Source organism: Pogona vitticeps, chromosome 5, assembly GCF_051106095.1.
Source record: "Pogona vitticeps strain Pit_001003342236 chromosome 5, PviZW2.1, whole genome shotgun sequence".
In the NCBI taxonomy this organism is placed as follows: domain Eukaryota; kingdom Metazoa; phylum Chordata; class Lepidosauria; order Squamata; family Agamidae; genus Pogona; species Pogona vitticeps.
In genome coordinates this window covers 52,290,515-52,304,816 of record NC_135787.1, presented here as the reverse complement: position 1 = coordinate 52,304,816, position 14,302 = coordinate 52,290,515, and positions in this window count along the sequence as shown.

Here is a 14,302-nt window from a genome sequence, read left to right as displayed (position 1 = left end):
CATTAAGAGTTCAGTGTATTTCCTCTCTGTTCTGATGAAGAGTGTGTGTGCAAGGTCACTGAAATAAAATGAAGTGACATATTTCTTTTACAAGCAATTACCTGTGAAAATACAATGTAGGACTATTCCTTGAAGGCCACTGTTTTGTTTATTAAAATTAAGCATGGTGGATGAAATATGTCATGAGGGGATTTGTGTGAATTAGTCTAATTAACCATTTCCAGAATAAGGAACAAATATTATTGGTAGGTGCCGCACAGACTACGAAACAAGAGGCCAAGATGTAGCCAGACAGAACAGTCATATATGCACAGAGGATAGACAGATAGATGCATGCACAGAATTATAAATGCAGTGCCTCAGCAAATACCAGGAGGTGGCAAGTGAATGGATACAAATTCATGCTAAAATATGTATTGGAAACTAGAGGTTACTTCTAAAGATGAGGCCTTAGTGATTATATTTGATGAGTGGACTGGAATTGCACAATCCCATATCAATAGCCAAGAATTATATTTGCACATTGATTGGCGCCTTCCTTGCATAGGCATTGTGTGCAGCAGTTTTATTAGTGAGTGTCAGTTGAGTGGTCAGGAATGCTGTGGGTCTGTCTGATGTTTCTGTTCTTACATTATGTCTTCCCTACATATTGAATTACAACAATATTCATAGAATATTGACCTCCTGGACTAGTGAGGCCGTACAATCTGCCAATTAATCTGCACAGCACTGTAAACAAACCACAGCTTTAAAATAACCATTGGAAGTTAAGTTACAATATCTGCAGTAGGACCCCCATATTCACAGGGTCGGTATGGTTCCATTTACCTGCGGTTTGGCACAGTCTACCACCAAAGATGTCCTCTTGTGGCCTTTGTGCTGTGCCCTTGTATATTTTATATAGGATTCCCTCGTATCTGTGGTTTCGGGCATCCAAGGTAGATCATGGAACCGATCCCCTGTGGATATGGGTGTCCTACTGTTCTTATGTATGATGAATAAAATAACTATGATGTAACCACACTACATTATGTTGTAACCTAATGAAAGATAACTCTACCCCTGCTGTGTAACTGTAGCCTTTCTAGTTACTTTTATAGCCATGGTTTCATTAAATAGTAGAGGAGAAATTTCACTCATTTAATTTGCTGCCTCTTGGTGTGCCTTATTGCCTTATGCCACTACATGGGGAAAAACTGTGATGTGTTGAAGTAAACAGAGGTTACTGGTTTGTGTGTGTGTGTGTGTTTGTACTTTTGATAGATGGGTGGCTAAGAGTTATTTAAAAAGAGAAATTAGAGAAGGACATTCATGTTAATCTGTTGCAGGAAGAAAAAAGCCAAGTGTTTTTTGTGATATCTTACTGGATAGCTCAGTGGTTTAGGTACCTGGTTGCGGAGCCAGAGGTTGGGTGTTCAATTCCCTATTGTGCCTCCTTGAGAGGAGCTGGACTCGATGATCCATAGGGTTTTTCATGAGCTCTGCAGTTCTAAGATTATTAAAGACAAACACGTTTTAGTTGGCATAAGCTTCTGTGGACTATGTCTCTTCATTACATGCAGGCTATTTTAAATTGTCAATATTCAAACTGTCATGCAGATCAGACATTAAACTTTTGTCCCCACTTTTGTTAGTCAAGAAAATGGTGTTTCTGTCCCTCTTTGTCCTCAAGTTCTCTGCATCTTGAGCCTAATCCTATGGATCATCCACCCTAGTTTAAGATTAATTAGTCTTCCATGGGATTTAAAGGTATCATCTGTAACCTGATGCCAATGTATGGTGTTTGGCAGCATCTTCCATCATTTCAGATTCTACTTTGTGCACTGTATATATAATCTGTGACCAAATAAGTGCATTCCATGTATGGGAACAGATACAAATGCATTGGCCCCAGCAGTTCCCCAGTTTTCCATTTGTACAGATTGCTCCATTTGAGCAGTTTACTAAGGATAATAAATATTCCTCTCACACCCCCATAATCTTGCAGCAAAACAGCCATATCATTTATTAATTTGTTCTGTGGTTTGGGTGCATTGCATATTCTTTTATTCTGCCTCATTCCTAGACTGAGACATATTTATGAGGGATTTGGGAGATCTCTTTTCATTTCTTTTTTGCAATGTACAGGAATGATTTTTAGCATTCATAGACTTGCATGTTTTAAAGTGGGGGAAGGGAACAAGTGGAAAACACATTCAGCGATACTTCACAGTGTATTAACTATGCTGTGTTCAATTCACATCTTTTTACTTTTAACGTGTGAGCTACTAATCCATTTGGTGCATTTCTCTGCTTCAAGTTCTTGCTAATTAGTTCAGTTACTCATGTGTTCAGATGCCTGCAATGCTTGGGAGCTCTGCAGATGTCAAAATAAAGCTACCTAAGGCAGTGGTCCCCAACCTTGGACCTCCAGATGTTCTTGGACTTCAACTCCCAGAAGCCTTCACCACCATCTCTGCTGGCCAGGATTTCTGGGAGTTGAAGTCCAAGAACATCTGGAGGCCCAAGGTTGGGGACCACAGACCTAAGTCACTGTTTCTGTGAGTTTTCAAATGCTAAACAGGTAGGAAGAATTGTATGCAATTACCTCTTATTACTCATGTTAATTGTATGTTTCCTTTTCTCTTTCCACTTTCACCTGTCTGGTAGGACTAAGTTTTTAGTTCACAGAAACAGCCATGAACTTTCAGGAAGTTGGTGCAAAATTTAAATTCCATGTTGAGATTATACCTTCAGTAGGCCAACTTTTTATTTAGCAAAACCAAAATGTTGTGTTAGCTTTCAGGCTGGTATGATGATACCAAAGAATGTTCCAAATCTAGCTGTCCACCAGCAACACTGGAGGACTGCAGGCTGCCAGAAATGGAAACTCTAATCTTTACATAGTACTGCTGGAACTCAGCAGCCTGCGTATTATGCCTTTAAGAGGTTTGAATGTGAGGGACTTTGGGGATGTATGTCAATTGTTCCATTTCTACCTCAGATTCCTTTCCCCCCTTTCTTCTGGTCAGGTTTAGTCAATGTCATTTCTGTGTCAGTTAGCAATATCAGTGTTCTCTCTGTGTTAGAGTTTGAGTAAAGTGTTTACATAACCAGTCAATTAGTCAAATAGTGAAGTTAACCAGTTAAGATCTGTAACAAGTTAAAACTTTTTTTCCCAACATGAAGATTTATGAGTAAAAGAGAAACACTTTTTATTTTTTCTCAACACCAGAGTCTCTTAATCTATTGAGACTATATTGCCAGTTGTGGTAAAAGTAACTAACAATAAGGGGTGGTACATTTGAGGAAGAGTTGTAATTATAAACCGTGTTTCCCTGAAAATAAGACAGAATATTAATGTTTGCTCCAAAAACACATTAGGGCTTATTTTCAGGGTATGTTTTATTTTTTACATGTACTACAATCTACATTTATTCAAATACAGTCATGTCATCTTCTTCTGGTTGCTGCACAATGGTGGAGGACAAGGTTTCACTTAACTGGGGCTTATTTATTGGGTAGGGCTTATATTACGAGCATCCTGAAAAATCATACTGGGGCTTATTTTCAGGTTAGGTCTTATTTTCTGGGAAACAGGCTAATAAACTACTGTATAGGTCCCTGTCTGGATTTTTTTTTCTCCACTGTGTAGCTGGAGATTTTAAGCCATTACTTTCCACATCCTGCCAATATCTAGTTGTCCGCCAGTGGTGCTGAAGAGGAGGACTGCAAGCTGCCAGAAGTGGAAACTCTAATCTTTAGATATTACTTCCCAATTTTGCCTCTTGACTTTTCCCTAAATAGTATAGCATCTTAAGTTATCTCCAGGATTGTTAATATGAAGCCTGCCATGGGATAAATCGCACTGCAGTTCCAAAAGTGTTGTGACTGACTTTTCCTGCCCAAAGATCACATGGAGTCCTATCCTGTAATAGGGTACTGGTTTTAAAGTTTTATTTGTTTATATTGCACTACATCCAGAGATGAGGAACATTCTTTTTAAAAGAAACATACAGTACACACCATCTCAAGTAAACTAATGTTGTCATGTATGCTCGTATGTTCCAGTTTCCAAACCATTTTTTGGGGGTAGGCAACTTGAGGAAGAAAAGCTACAAAGGCCCCAAAGCTCTATGAACATGTTGTGCACATGTTTTCCAAAAGATGTCCCTTTGCCTTTTGAAATTAAAAAAAGAGGGGTGCATTAGCAAAGATTGTTACTCAATAAAGAAAGACACTACTGTTGGTGTGCAAGATCTGAACAGTGCTCTTAATGATAAGACATTCTAGAGGTCATTAACTCATATAATCACCATACATCAGGAGTGACTTGAGGATACTCAATATCTTTGGTGGTTTTTTAAAAAATTACCAAGCAATTATATAGTGACAAGACAGGTGGAATGGTTAAGGTGCCCAACTCCCAGCTGGAGACTATACAGTGGGACCTCGACTTACGAATGTCCCTACCTGTGAATAATTCGACTTACGAACAGCTCTGTTCGCAAAAATCTACATTGACTTGCAAACGGAGCCTCGACATACATCCAGACACAGAATCCCTTTGCAGGCATGATTCTCAAGCAGCCTATCTGGTGAAAAAAGAAGTTTAAAAGGTCTCTTCCTGAAAGTTAGCTCAGTTTGCAGAAATGGACAGGTTCAAAAGTTCAGATTGCCCCAGATAAGGAGCCCATTTGCCCTTTGAAAACTTATGTCAGGAGACTGCTTTCAGAAATCCTGAGAGAATTTTTATTAAAAGCACTTTGGCTAAAACAAAACTCAACTGCTATGTGCCTTTGTAATGAATGAGGAAATACTCTGAATATACCTTACAAAATTGGATGCTAATTCTCAGAAAATATATGGAAAAAGATCTCCCTTTCTAAAGCACTCTCCTTCCATTACTTTCTTTTAAGCAAATGCATTTTTATTGCTTTTCAAATGGACTGTGGCCTTCAGTTGCCTAGCAGTTCTCTAGATATCTCACACCCACTCAGCTACAGTGGAAGGTAAAGGTAAAGGTTCCCCTTGACATTTTAATCAGTCGTGTTCAAATCTAGGGGGCGGTGCTCATCCCTGGTTCCAAGCTGTAGAGCCAGCGTTTGTCGGAAGAGAGTTTCCGTTGTCACGTGGCCAGCGCGGCTATACACGGAACACTGTTTACCTTCCCACCGAGATGGTACCTATTGTCAAAGCCACTCCTCCTGGCAAGCCTGCGCTATGCACACTCTGTGTTATAAGAAATCACTGTTTCTCCCATTTGAAAGACCTTTTTGAGAATTGTTATTTCAGCCTCTACATCCTGGATCATTTCCAAATAAAGAAAAGTGGGTGGTGGCAACAATTATTCTTTCAAGATAAGCAATATTGGGGTGGGGCTTTGTTGCGGTGCTGCCAGCAACTCCAGAGAAGAGCTCTCTGGAAAAAACTGGAACCCTCCGGTCCGGGATCCCCCTTTTGAAATGGGGATCAAAGGAGAGTCTAGAAGAAGTCTCTCTGAAGCAGATGGTGAGCAGCAGAAGGAGAAGAAAGGGAGGCAGACCCGGACTTTTTTCTTCTGAAGAAATCACCGTGCACGGACTGGAGCGGGCGCCATTTTTGGCACTGAGCTGCGAGGAACCCTTTACCGGGGGAGAGGAGAGCAATCAATATAAACTAATAATATATAACAAGTAAGTAAGCTGAAGCCTCTGATTTATGAAACAGCCTCATTAAGCTGAAATAAGAATGAAAATATTTGGCTGAAAGAATAAATGCAGCGGCGGGTTTATCTTATCAGTCTGACTCAAAAGCGAAACTAAGCTTCTCCAAGTGAACTCTTAGAACACCGGGCTGATTCTAAAGCCGAGAGTCTGAGATGGAAAAATAAATCTTATGTTTCTGGAAAAGAATCCCAGACAGCAACACCGTCTGACTGGATTTAAGAGACTTCGGTGGATGCAGTGTGGCTGGGATACGTTACTCTTTGCCTTCTCTGGACTTTGTGAACTATAAATAATAGAATCTGGTGGTTTTCGGGAGAAGGAGCTGATGTGGCCAACTGGACTAAGGAGCATTAAGGGGTTAATGAAGATCACAAGACGAGCTTCAAGGACAATCTACTGGACAGTTTGAGACTTTATGATTGTTGTTTTGTTTGTCGGACTGCAGACCACGTGTGTCTAATAACAGAAGCTTGCTGAACCCAGGAGAAGAAGAAATAACTGCGTCACGGTTCTATTTGATATTGTATTTGCTGGGCTAAAAGTTGATTTTTATATTACAATATTTGGATAAAGATTGGAGGGAGATCTAAGGGGAGGTTTATGATGAGGGGTTTGAATTGTTGATAAAATTGTGGAAACTGTGGAAGGATTTCTAGGGGGTGATTATTGTGGTATTTATACAAACCCCAAAGCCTGAGATGGACCCCAAAAATTCAAAAGAACAAATGGAGACTTGGTCTGTTCAATCCCAAAGTTCTGGAATAGTGGTGCAAGAAATAGAAAAGGAATGGCAGATTAATATACAAAGGCTAATATTAACAGGGTTTCAGCGAGTGAATGCAGGTCTTAGCAAAATAGAAGATTTGATGAAAGGGACGAAAGAGGGGACAGTAGATGCCAAACAAAACTTAAATGAAGTTGTACAAACTTTAGAATCGTCTGTATTAGACATGACACCAGGTAATATGAATGCAGTAGAGAGTTATCCAGTGACCCATGCAGCTTCCAAAATTAAAAAGCAAAATGACAAAAATCTTAAGGAGGCAGAGATACTGAAACCAGACAATCTTATGGTGAAAATATGGGAAGTGAAAAAAATGGATATTCTGTCAGATGGGCTGAAAGACTGTTCAATTCAAAAAGAAACTGAACGATGGGATGTATTGTATAAATGGCAGCAGTTACCAGACAATGTTGGAATAACATAGAATAAAATTAAAATTAAATGATAAGATAAAAGCAGGAGGGTAATCAAACTGTGAAAAAGCAAAAAGTTGATATGTATTAGTAATATGAATTGATTGGATGATGTTATACTTTATGCTCTCCTATCCCCCAAAACCATTTTTCCTTCTCTATCCCCTCTTTCTTTTTGTACCCTTTATCCCTGTTCCTAAATAATTGTTGTAAGCCACCCAGAGACCTTTGGGTAGAGTGGGCGGCATATAAATTAAATAAATAAATAAATAAATAAATAAAATAAATATATAAAAAAGGAAAAAAAAAGATAAGCAATATTGGTCTTTTCAACTTACATGAGCTCTTTTAAATCTGAGGAAGCCTGGAGTCACCTATTTCTGAACAGGAAGTAAAGTTTTACAATATATTTTACAATATATTTGTTTTACGATATATTTTGATAGTTATAATGATGATTTTATATGATTATATTTTATGATGTTTCATAACTGTTTGTAAGCAGAGTAGACTCTGTCTAGAGGGGTGGGGTAGAAGTCAAATAAATAAATAAATAAATGAATGAATGAATGAATGAATGAATGAATGAATGAATAAATAAATAAATAAATAAATAAATAAATAAATAAATAAATAAATAAATAAATAAATCAGTCTTACATTTAAAATATCACGACTCAAAAACCTTTTGTTGAAATTTCCACAAATATGGTACACAGCAAGAGCAGACTGTCTGCAACAATTTACCAAATCTGGTGCTGATTCGAATCCCAGCTTAAAAGTTATAATGTTTTGTTGGGCTGTCCCCATGTTTAGAATTGCCTTACAGAATGTTGATTTGCTCTTGTGTAGCAATAGGTTAAATGAGCAAGCTTATTTCCAAGGAAACAAATATAGGAACATGTTGTTGATCTGTTGAACCACGAAAAATGGAAACCATGATGACCAGATGCTTACATTTTAGTAAATGTGCACCCTGCCTAGTGTCTTTCCTGGCCTTTACATTTTATTCTGCAACCATTACAGAGATGTGTGTGGCTGATGTCAGTCTAAGCCATTATTTTGTAGAAAATAGTGGAAAAGGTCATCTTCCTTCATAGTCTGCACCTCCAGGTTTGGGGAAATATGAAATTCAAGCATTGAATTGTTCTGGACCTCTTCCATAAAAGTGTCAAGAGAAAAACAGTGGCCTTTAATGATCACAGGCATCTATGCTCAATTGAGTGTGACTAGATGAAGCCAGATTTCAAACTAAATCTCCTCACAGAATTGTCTGCTGATTGAGATGTAGCTCCTTGAGAACACAGAGAGAGATTGAGGGGAGTGGGGTGGGGGTGGAATATTCCCAAGAGAAGAAATCTCTTTTGAATTAGTGTGTGTGTGAAACTTTATCTGGAGCTAGCTGCCTTTCTCACTCAGTGGGTAGAGGAGGGAGTTGTAGAATTTGAAAAGCAATGAGAAATGATGGAATTTAATGTACAAATAAGAGAGGGGGAGACTTAGATATTTGCTTTTTGGCTAAAATATGTCTCTCTGTATACCATAGAAATACTCATCTAATCCAATCCTAGGCATACATGCTCAGACGTAGCCAGCACTGACTACAGCGGTGTTTGTTCCTACATATGTATGAGAGGATTGAAGTCTTCATGTCTCGTGACATTTAAGACTATATCTGCCTTATCTGAAAATCAATGTTCTTGTAAAGTTTCCTGACCTTATGAGCTTCATTTACTTGTACAATCCTCCTCATTCCTTTAGGTCAGCAAGGAAACATTCCTGTTTCCTAAAGTGATAACTTCTGGTTGATGTCTATATGTGTTAATGGTTTCAATGAACCTACTTTCTAACTTTAATTTTTAATGAACTTTGTATTGCTGCTTGTGTTGTCCTATTGTTCTTATATGCCACTTCGCAAGCCACTTTGGCAGGAGAGACAGATTGCAATGCCTGAAAAACATGTTTGCATGCTTAATATATAAAGTTTGTCTAAACCTCTTTAAACCTATTGATACCCAGAATTTCCTTCATCTCTGCTCAGAATTGGTTCAATAATTAAGTCCATTTTTGGTGAGTGGTGAGCATTTGGGAAATCTCATCTCTTTTCCAAGACTTCTCTCCTGGTTCATAACATTCTTGGAGGCTTTGTAGCTTTGCCTGCATGCCAGTTACTGTCAAACCCCTCTCCATTTTCCAGTGAGTTTTCAACAATACCTCAACAATTCATCTATTTTTCATCTAAGCAAGGGAAAATAACGATAGCTCAGGCAGAACTGTACAAAGCCACTGTTTTTCCCCCAAAGATCCCAGTGAATTGTTTATATAGTCGTTGAGCTACTGGCACATGCCCTGAGTACAAGCAAACTATGCAATCCCTGAACTTACAAAGGTCAGAGAAACTCTCCAGCTTGATAAAGTGAAATCAGCAGTGGCAAATGTACAGCGTTCCAGCAATTGTTTTTCTGTAACTCCCATCAGCCCTAGACATCAAAACCAATGCTGAACATAATGGGAGCTGCAGTCCAACAATAACTGGAAGGTCCCATATTCCCCACCTCTACTTTGTATATACCTTGTATTCCAAGGATGCAGAACCTCTTGTAGTCTAATGGCTGAGCTCAGTTTCACAGAGACTTTAGGGACTGCATGTTCATGGTAGGAACAGCCAAAGGAAAATGGGCAAGATCAAAACTATCAATGTATTTAGCCACTTCAAAATTTTATTATAGGGGAAATCCTGTATAACATGTGGAGAACCACCATGTATAATGGAGAAGGAAACCCAGAGGGCCAGACTGGAATCCCAGGGGACCCAGATTTAATCCCAGGGTTTGCTCCTTTGTAGGCTTGTATCTGTTATAGAAATACTGGTTGAAATCCTGTTGTGCAGTTATTCAATCAGTGTAACTTTTAGAGGTGAATTGCCATAGATTAATAAATCTCTGTAGATCTTATCTATTGTATGCTGAATCACACAACTCAGTATGCAACAGATAAGGTCTATAGAGATTCCCTAATTTATGGCTACTCGGTTGTGCTATTTGTGTAATCGCATGACAGGATTTAAGCCATTGATTACTGATTAAGGAGGAAAATACAGCTCTAAACTTCCACAGTTAATTTCTCTCAGTAATGTGGCATTCAATTTGCGATTGACACATATCAGTGCATCAGAAAGAAAACTATTCATATTTGGGGAAAGAACCAATGTTAATAATAAAATTAGTTGTTAACACAGCTGCAATGTTTCTTGCTTCAATATCACATCCGGATCCAGAATTTTTATTACTGACAGCTTCTGTCGCATTTACAACTTCTATACCTATTCTATGACATTAGGGACAAAGCTTCTCAGACTTGTGCTACAGTTTTACCTGTTTAGCAGTTATATAGCAGAAGTGAACACTTCAAAGAACCAGTGCTTACATGTGGATCCTCCAGACTATCTTGTGTTCTGCCTCTTTTCCAGGTATATAAAAGCAAGAACTGTCAGAGGAAGGGAGGTAATAAAAAGTGCCCATATAAAACATTTAATGTGTAGATTAAATGGTTTGCTGGTTCAAATAGTCTCATTCAGTGTTCTCTGTTGAGGACACATCTCCCTGGCATTTGCCCCTTATCAGTAAACCACTCATGACTTTAGTGGGACTGCAGCTTGCCTAAGACAGAGTTGATTTTTCTGAAGTGACAAATAAGGTCCTGGCCATGTTGAACCTAACTAGTGGATGGAGGGAAGCTCTTTTCCCTCTCACACAATACTAGAAACAGGGGACATCCACTCAATTTGAGTGTTGGGAGAGTGAGAACAAACAAAAGAAAATATTTCTTTACTCAGCGTGTTGTTAGTTTGTGGAACTCCTTGCCACAGGATGTGGTGATGGCATCTGGCCTAGATGTCTTTAAAGGGGATTGGACAGATTCCTGGAGGAAAAGTCATAATGGGGATGTATAATCTCCAGGCTTAGAAGGAAGGTACCTCAAAATGCCAGTTGCAGGGGAGGGGTATCAGGAGGCAGGTATCCATTTGTCTCGTGTGCTCCCAGAGGCATCTTGTGGGGCCCACTGTGAGATACAGGAAGCTGGACTAGATGCCCCCCTGACCTGATCCAGCAGGGCTCTTCTTATGCTGTTATAGTTTAACATGCCTTATCTGTATGTTTTGCCACCCACTAAAGGCAAATACATTGCAAACAACACTGATTAGTCAGATCTTAGAATGTCTTCTCTATTTCATCTGTTTAACATGTTGCATATCCCTTTCTCCCCTCCCCACCCCCCCACCCCCCAAAAAAACCTGCCATGCCTACCAGTACTCTAGTAGACAGAGTGATGGACTAGGGCTCAGGAAGTCTGGGTTTGAATCTCAGCACTGTTATGGAAACTCACTAGGGAAATGGAATGGGTAAAATCATTCCTTAAATATTTCACCTACCTTGGAAGCCCTATGAGGGTGACTATAACAACAACAATGCAGCCAACCTGTGCTAATCCACGTCAACCAATATGGTATTAGCAATATTTACCAGTAGCAGCTCTTTCATAGAATTGATGAATATTAACTGCCCATTCAAGACTAACCTATGCCTCATACGTCACAAAACCACATCATAGCTAGAAAAATTCATGGACCTTATCTTAACATGCCCAGCTGACAGGAGTCAGTACTTTGGTTTGGCTTGTGCCCAATAAGCCAAGGAAATAACTCTGGAACAAGCCATAGATTATTTCATGGCTCACCCAGGAAGAGACAAGACAGAGAACCGACTCTTGCCGGATTTGAATATCACACTGAGGTCCAGGATTTGTTCAGGTATTTGTGCTATAAACAAGAGTTATTAGCCAATACACACCAGCCAGTTTTGTGTTACTGTCAATGTTAAAATGATTATTTAGAACCACCCCAACTAATTTTGTCTGTCATTAATCAATTGGCATCTTCAAAAATAAAGCATCAGAAATCATAAGCTACTTGCTTATGTTACTTGTGTAATTGCACAACAGGAATTAAGCTATTGATTGCTGGTTAAGTAGGACAATACAGCTCCAAACTTCCACAGCTAATTCCTCTCAGTAATGTGGCATTCTGTTTGTGACCAGGACAATTCATTTGTAGACTGCAATGTGAAAATTTGAACAAAATAAGTAATTATTTTAAAATTCTGATCTTTGAGGCACATCTGTTGGTGGTCATTTCACAATAAGCAATTCACAGCATTAAAGAAGTTACTTCTGCCCTGTGAGCTTTGCTCATGTTAAGGAATAGCCCTCTTATCACCTAGTATTACATTTCTCCATTGTAAGATTTTAACAAGTTCATCAAGATTTGCCTGAGTCCTACATTTGACTGGATTTTACATTTAATCAAACATGTCACAATAATGAAAGAAAATGATTTTTAAAAATCATATAATCTGTAACTGGGAACAGAATTTTAGTTACACATTCCTACCAAAGTATTATATTCGTATTAATAATAATTGTATGTCTTCAGATCAATACTGATTTGTGGTGACTCTTTCAGAAGTGGTTTACCATTTCTTTCTTCCTGGGCATTCTGGGACTGTGCAGCTTGCCCAAGGCTACACAGACCGGCTTTTTTCTTGGGAAGCACAGTTGGGAATTGAGCTCCCAGCCTCTGACTCCACAGCCAGATACTTAACCACTGAGCTATACAGACAGTATTTAGACTGTATGCAACTTGATATTATAGATAGTATAGTCAAAGACATTCTGCTGCTGAAGAGAAAGAAAATGGAGGTGACACCCAGGGTGGATTCAAGGCTCTGGTGGGCCCTAAGCAAAAAATATAATAGTGGGGGACATCCCTCCCCCTTACTTCCCTCCTAAATAGATCACACTACATGAACAATGTAGTGTAACATAAATAAGACTGACTCACTAAGGTAATCCTGATAACAGTAAATAGGTGAACAATGTTTAGGTAAACAAACAAACAACATAATAATGAAAAAAAGTCTAGCTTATGAGGGAGGAGTGAGGCAAGGGAAGCCTAAAGCTGAGCTTTGAGACACTCTGCCCAGAAAAGAGAAAAAGTTGTGCACATTGTGTGCAGAACATGAGAAGGCTGCAATGCACAGCAGGACCCATGTGGAATGGAGGGAGACTGCCTGTTGTGTAGGTGTGCAGGACTCCGGGCTCAGGTGTGGGAGCAGGTAGAGGGCCACAGGTGCTTTGAAGGAACAGCTGCCACCACCCAACTAAGGGCTCTGGCAGGAAGAGTGCCTCTGAACCTAAGCAGAGTGCCCCATGCATCCTAGACAGCCTTACTTCCCCCCTTCCTCACCTTACCTTTGTTGGGAGAGGTGGATCTTGCTGAGGCACTCGAGCTCCAGGATGCCACTGGGGTGGCTGGGGGTGGGCATGTGCACCTCCAGGGGCGCAGTGCCCATGAGGGCCCAGAAGACCTCCTGGAGCAGGTCCTCGATGTGCAGGAGGACACCCTTCTCCTCGTCAGGTGGTGGTGCCCAGCAGCACCTCCTGCAGGTATGCCTCATGCTCATGCAAGACAGGAAGAAGATCAGCCATCCGGACGGCACTCATGGCAGCTGCAGTCTGGCCTCCAGGGGAGCAGGGAAGAGGTGGAGGAGGGTGGTATACCAACCAGAGGGTCCCGTGGCTCTTCTCTGGATATGGTGGTGTCAGGGCGTTGGGGCAGGATGTGGTATACAAAGGAACTCAGCACTGCTCACCGTCCAGTTTCCACGGCTCACCGTCTAGGAGCACCAACTAACCTGGACCAGCCTCACCCTCCCAGCTCCAAAGGCTCCTGCCTGCCTGCCTGCTGCTCTGCTCTGGCTGCTCCATCCCCCTTTTCATATAGGCCCCTACAAACAGTGGGCCCTGGGCAAATGCCCACATTGCCCTCTGAATAAAGTGGCACCTAAGCATTCCACTTACACAAGCCAACTGCTCAATCATTCTTCAGTATTGACCATGGGATATCACACCTCACTTGAGGTCAAAAAGCTCTCTCAGGGGGTCCAGTCCAAGCTGACTGAAACACAGATTGCAGTGCTCCCACATGAGTGGTACACAGCGGCCTCCTTCCCATTACCCAGCATATGCTGCCTGAAGAGATGGACTGCCTCTGACTTTTGGTAAGGCAGACTTTGAATATAGATAGCGATATCTATACTGAAAGAGCATTAGCATAAAGTAAGAGGATGTGTGACAAAGCTATAAACATGCAGCACGGCTGACACTGCATGACTGACAATACATTGTCAGTCTGAAACAGCTTATAGATGTTTCAAGTGCAACTATTCTTATTTAGTTGATTAGACTTATTTTTATCTGCTGTTCCTCTGCTTTTACCTAAACGACAAACTTGTGAACTAATACAATAAAATATTGCTGAACAGTCAATATTTTGAACTTTATAATCCAATAAAGAACTC